We start from the raw sequence: 5,512 nt of genomic DNA, 5'->3' as shown, positions 1-5,512 counted from the left end.
AGTGGGTGTGTCTTCCGGACCATTCTGAGTCAGCTCTGCTTCCCTAGTGAGGGCTGTTCTCTAAGCAACCACTATAGCAGAGATGGGGAAGCTACAGGCAGGGAGCCAAGCCTCTCCATCTAGCCCTCAGGGCTCTGCGGAGGCCACAGCAGCTACAGAACTACATCCCTCCCCAGTCCTGCCTTGCACCCTCCTTGAGCATTGTTGCCTTGCTGCAATGTGTCCTTGGAACCTGTGATACTGCTTGCGCAATTACCCCTGGAGTGTGAACAAAACTAGCCTAGTATACAAACATGAAAGGAGCAGAGGAGGAGGCTTTATGTTCGGTGGGTGGGGAGGAACAGAACCTCAGTTAGTTAGTTATATTTATTTACTTGATTTAGGAAGGGCAGCTGCTCCCCTGCCCCCCTTGGCTACGCCCATGGGGCTTTCGAAGGCTACCAGCCATGCACAGCAATGCTTCTGAATACCAGTTGCTGGAAACCACAGCAGGGGATAGAGGCTCTTGTGTTCGAATCCTGCTTGCGTTTTTCCCACAGGTGACTGTTCAGCCACTGTGAGAACAGGACGCTGGATTGGATGGGCCATTGGCTTGACCCAGCAGGCTCTTCTTGTGCTCTTAGGCAGGGGTCCCCAAACTAAGGCCCGGGGGCCGGATGCGGCCCAATCGCCTTCTAAATCCGGCCCACGGACGGTCCGGGAATCAGCATGTTTTTACATGAGTAGAATCTGTCCTTTTATTTAAAATGCATCTCTGGGTTATTTGTGGGGCATAGGAATTTGTTCATATTTTCCCCCCAAAATATAGTCCGGCCCCCACAAGGTCTGAGGGACAGTGGACCGGCCCCCTGCTGAAAAAGTTTGCTGACCCCTGCTCTTAGGGAACTCAGATGTATTGCTCTGCTCATTTTTGCACAAGGCCCCTGGAAGGCACCTAAACCCACCTAAGCCCACCCCCACCGCCCAATACATCTACTCCTAGCCTCTTGGCTTCCTCTTCGCTTTGTTAGGGTTTGTTTTCAACTTCCACAGCAGCAGCAGCCACAGCAGCCTCAACAGCCCAAGAGAAAGGGTATTGTAAGGAGAGCGAAAAGTCTGGATTGCACGATCCCCACGAAGGCCGACTCGTCTCTCTGCTCCTTGCAGCCATAAATCTCTCTCGCAAGTGTCGCTCCGAATTGGGGAGGGGGGCGGCTGGCTGGGCTGGAAGAGCAAATATCCCCCCGCAGCACCCAGGAAGAAGGGCTTAAGAAGAAGAAGCCTCCGATGTGCCAGAGCAGCTGCTGCCCCCTCAGGGCTCCGCGCAGCCTCTTGGACTCTGAGCCCCTTTCGTGGGGGGCTGCTCCGAATCGCCTCCAAGGTGCAACTTTCCTGCCCACTCAGACACACACGCAGAGAGAGAGAGAGAGAGAGAGAGAGAGAGAGAGAGAGAGAGAGAGAGAGAGAGACACTCGCCTGAATCTCACAGGAGTGGCAAGACGGAAGGAAGGAGGCAGAGGAGAGCTGGGCTCGGGGGTGTCCTGTCTCCACCGCTTTGGCTTCGCACCTTTGCACCGCAGGGATGCATTGGAAGTCGGGCAACATCAAAGAGGAGCGCTACTACCTGCAGGTAAGCAAGCAGGACGCATCCTGGCTGGGTCCAAAGCCCTCCCTTGCCTAGCTCAGCCACGCTGGCTGGACATGTCAGGCAAGCGCGCCAGCGGCCGGTGCGAGAGGTGAGCTGCTTCCTCGCAAATAAGGTGCGCGTGCTTCCTCGGAAGCGCCGCTGCACGCAAGTCGGCTTTGTATCCGCGCAAACCTGCAGCAGAGGATCGTGGCTGTTAAGGCTGGCGGTTTTCCTTCTTTTTGCAGCGGCGTTCTCATTTAACGCTCGCTTTCCTGTTTCTTCCCTGAGTTTTTGCTTGGGAGTCAGCTCCACGTATGTTCGCGGTGGTTATTTCCACGTAAGGATGCCAACGCGTAGGCACGACCCCTCGGGAGTAAATTCCCTTAAGGTCAGACGGACTTACTTCCGAGGAAACATGCACAGGCTCAGGTTGCTGCTCCAGATCCTGTGCACGATTCCTCGGAAGTAAGTCCACTGAGCTCAAGGGGACTTTCTGACAAGTAAGTGGGCATAGGATGAAGGATGGAGGCCCGGCAACCTGCCATGGACTTCCTCGAGAGTCACTGGCGCTTAAATTTAAGTGAGCCCAAAGCATCGAGGGAGATATTGAATAGAGTTACAAAAATGTATTTTATTGTATTTATTCGTAATTAATGTAAGTTGCTAAAACAGTGTTTTATTTTTATTTGCTCAGTAATTATTTCCATTGAACTAATAAGACAGCTGGTGTGCGTGGCGCTGTAAGTTGCCAAGGGGTGCCGGGCCAAACTCTCTCTGCTTCAGCCCCCCATCTGTAACCTGGACATCATAATATTTGCAGGGCTAAGATCATGAGATGGTGCGCGGGAAGTATTTGGGTTGCTGGAGCTGAACTATGGAAATGCTGCAGCTATCAGACGCAAAACGGCGTCCCTTTAAAGGCCTCGATCCAGCACAAGTTAGACACCAGCTCCACGGAGGGAACTCAATGGAAGGCATCTAGGGAAAAGCTCACATCTCCCAGTGAGATCAGTGGAGCTCCCTTAGAAGACCAGTGCCTTGCCTGGATCGTGCCTTTTACTCTAGAGGAATTCCTTTGCACGTCAACTAGGAGCAAGCTCAGGGATGGGAAAGCGAACCGGATGAGGACTCCTGAACTTTCCTTTCCCTCCGGCAGTCCTTTTAAGACCTCTTAAGTCTCTTCCCTTTCAATATTTCACCTAAAAGCAACCGACTTCAATCAGAGCAGGATACATTTCCTCCTGACCGCCAACAACCCACCCCAAGCCCTGGTAATCCGAATTGTGAGTTCCCCATGCAAAAAACGTTCCCTCGCTGGTTGTCTTCTAGAGGGGTATCGTTGTCCTCGTCTATATTAGTGGTCTCGTGACGCTGATTTGCCTGCAGAGCGAACCATTAATAATAATAAAAAGACTATAGATTCTCTGTCTTGGCATTCATCACAATTAAAGCAATAGCCAAACGCACATATTAAAAAATCGAAAAATATTCCCCTACTGAAAAACCCTGATCGAAATGCTAAAAGAATACATTGTATTTTTATTTTTTATTTTTAGTTTAGTGTTTATTTAAAGTTGTACCTCTCCATTTAGCTTCCTTAAGGCTTCGAAGGCAGCACCGGCTCCTGGAACAAATATGGTTTGTTTGTTTATTGCCGTTTTCTTGTCATTTATGGCCATGATCCAGCCAAACTCCGGCTTCCTTTCCCCCATCCTATTCCTGAGCCTATCTTTGCTTACTTGGAAATAATTCCCTCCTGTGCTGAGTGCGTCCTAGTCCCAGGTAAGTATGCCTAAAATTGCAGCCGGGTGAAATTCATGGGACCTGGTGCCTGATCCTAGCCTCGTGCACTAAAGCGAAAATCCCTGGGGCTTCCACATTTTCTAAGCAAGTTTGCTGAGCATTGCACCTTAGCTATGAGTGTTTCTAAATTTGACTGGAGCCTGTGGTGGTGGTGGTGGTGGTGGTTGTTATTTCTTCTCCTCCCCTCCCCCCTTGAAGGCTCTCCCCCTGTCTCCCCTCCCTTCCCCTGCACCTGCCCCTATCTCTCCCCCACCCCCTCGCCCAAATAAAAGGAACCAGCTGTAAGAAATGCCACGCGACCATGTCCTAAGGCTTCGCAGTGATTTATTGAAACGGTCTCTAAGAGATTCAGAAGCCACATCAAATGAATGAAGCCCACTTTAAGTGGCGGGAGTGGCAACTGGCAGAGGAAGAAGCGGGGAGGGTGTGTGTTATGTTCCTGCTGCAGGAGCCGCTTGCTGTGTTTTTCTGTTTCTTTTTCCCGCCTCCCTCCTTTTAAAGATACAAATAGGTATCTCCATTGGGTATGCGTGGGCGCAATTCAATCCACAGTGCAGCGCGGGTTCAGCCCCATCCTGTACATGATTGCCAGGAAGTCGATATTAGATTATGCGCCTGCGGCCCCAGGGATATTCATTCATTCTCTCTCTCTCTCTCTCTCTCCTCTCTCTCTCTCTCTCTCACACACACAGATGCTTTTTTGCAAACCGCTTGGTTCTCCCCCCAAAAAATAAGCGGTATATAAATCTTATCAAATAAATATATTAAGCACCTTTGCAAATAAATAAATAACAGCAACCAAGGAGAAAGTTTCCTTCCGTTTGCACAGGACTTACGGTACTTCCAAGAAAGCATGCAGGCGCTACAAGACGACCCCCTTTCACTCTGCTGCAGTTCCTTCGACGCGCAAAAACTCGCTCGCCTAGTCCTGTTTGGTTTCGACAGCAGAATCCCCCTCGCGCTCTTCCCCGCGCTGTCCTGAGCAGGCCTCTTCCTCCCTAGTCAGAAGAAGCAAATCTTCGCATGGGTTCTTCAACCGGAGGCTCACTCCCAAGGAAACCTGTATCGCCAGCCTCCGCTTCTCCCACCATGACATGGTTGAGATTTCAAAGCGGTCGCCTTGGGATGGAACGTGTCCAGAGAAGTTTTGGAGTCAGCGAGTCTTCGCAGGGACATGTAGAGAACTGTGCGCCCCACTTCCTTTTTCCCTTTTGAAAAGTTGCTTTTCCCTGTCCGGCTTTAGGACGAGCCCTTCATTGCTCTGTCCACGCCGGTGGTGGAAAACAAATCCGCAAATATAAGCTGGTCCTAAAATGCTATCCTTCCACCTCAGCTTGTTTTCGCAGACCTGAATAAAAAGCGAGTATCAGTCCAGTGTTCCTCCTCCAAATCGGCGACACACGGCCTAGTTATGCTCTCCTCTTTTCCTCTTTGAACTTCCAAATAAACGGTGGCAGTATCTGAACATCGCCTTCAGATGTTGTTTCCATTGTTCCAGCTCAAAGGGAGGCGGGTGGAGTCGACTCCAGGTCTTTTCGGATTGCTTCCAACTGTCCACAAATCCCGGGGTCCTCTTCACTTTGTTTTTGAAAGAAAGCACAAAAAGAGACAGAGAGGATATTGTAGATCTTGGGGGGAATTTCAGAAAAGGGGTGGGGAAGAAACGTTCAAAGGGCCGGAACACCATCCTTTAGCCGAGGAAAGACTTGCGCTTCAGATCGTCACATTTGCAGCTTTTTCTTTTAGTGGGAAGAGACGCGTGAGTCAACAGCGCCAACTTTTCAGCGTGCTTACCAAGAAGCAAATCCTGCTATGTTCAAGGAGGCTTAGTCCCAGGGTAGTCTGCACATGCTTAACCTGAGAAGCCCTGATTTATACAGAAGTCTATCAAGACTGTTAAACTATGATAGCTCAATGGAGCCTGCATGTACAGGACCAGTATACCTCTGAATGTCGGAGGCTGCTGAGGCAAAACGACAAGGAAGGCCACGACTGCCCATCACCTCCTTTGTGCACACACCATATCGCACATTAAAAGCATACATCTCAAAATTATCCTGGGAAATGTAGTTTAAGGGTGCTCTGTGGGGAGCAAACTATAGT

At 50.3% G+C, this 5,512-nt stretch overlaps 1 long non-coding RNA gene across 1 annotated transcript; it reads left to right on the top strand.

The window, feature by feature from the left end:
* The first annotated feature begins 1,034 nt into the window (after positions 1 to 1,034).
* Positions 1,035 to 4,874, top strand: LOC148685360 (uncharacterized). Its single transcript, XR_015950330.1, has 2 exons — positions 1,035 to 1,609; positions 4,239 to 4,874. It is a non-coding gene; the product is annotated as an uncharacterized LOC148685360 (long non-coding RNA).
* Positions 4,875 to 5,512: the final 638 nt, after the last annotated feature.

The sequence above is a fragment of the Zootoca vivipara genome, chromosome 6 (genome assembly GCF_965207765.1).
Source record: "Zootoca vivipara chromosome 6, rZooViv2.hap1.1, whole genome shotgun sequence".
Classification (NCBI taxonomy): domain Eukaryota; kingdom Metazoa; phylum Chordata; class Lepidosauria; order Squamata; family Lacertidae; genus Zootoca; species Zootoca vivipara.
Note: the sequence above shows the minus strand (reverse complement) of the source record. Positions and strands in the feature narration are given on the sequence as shown.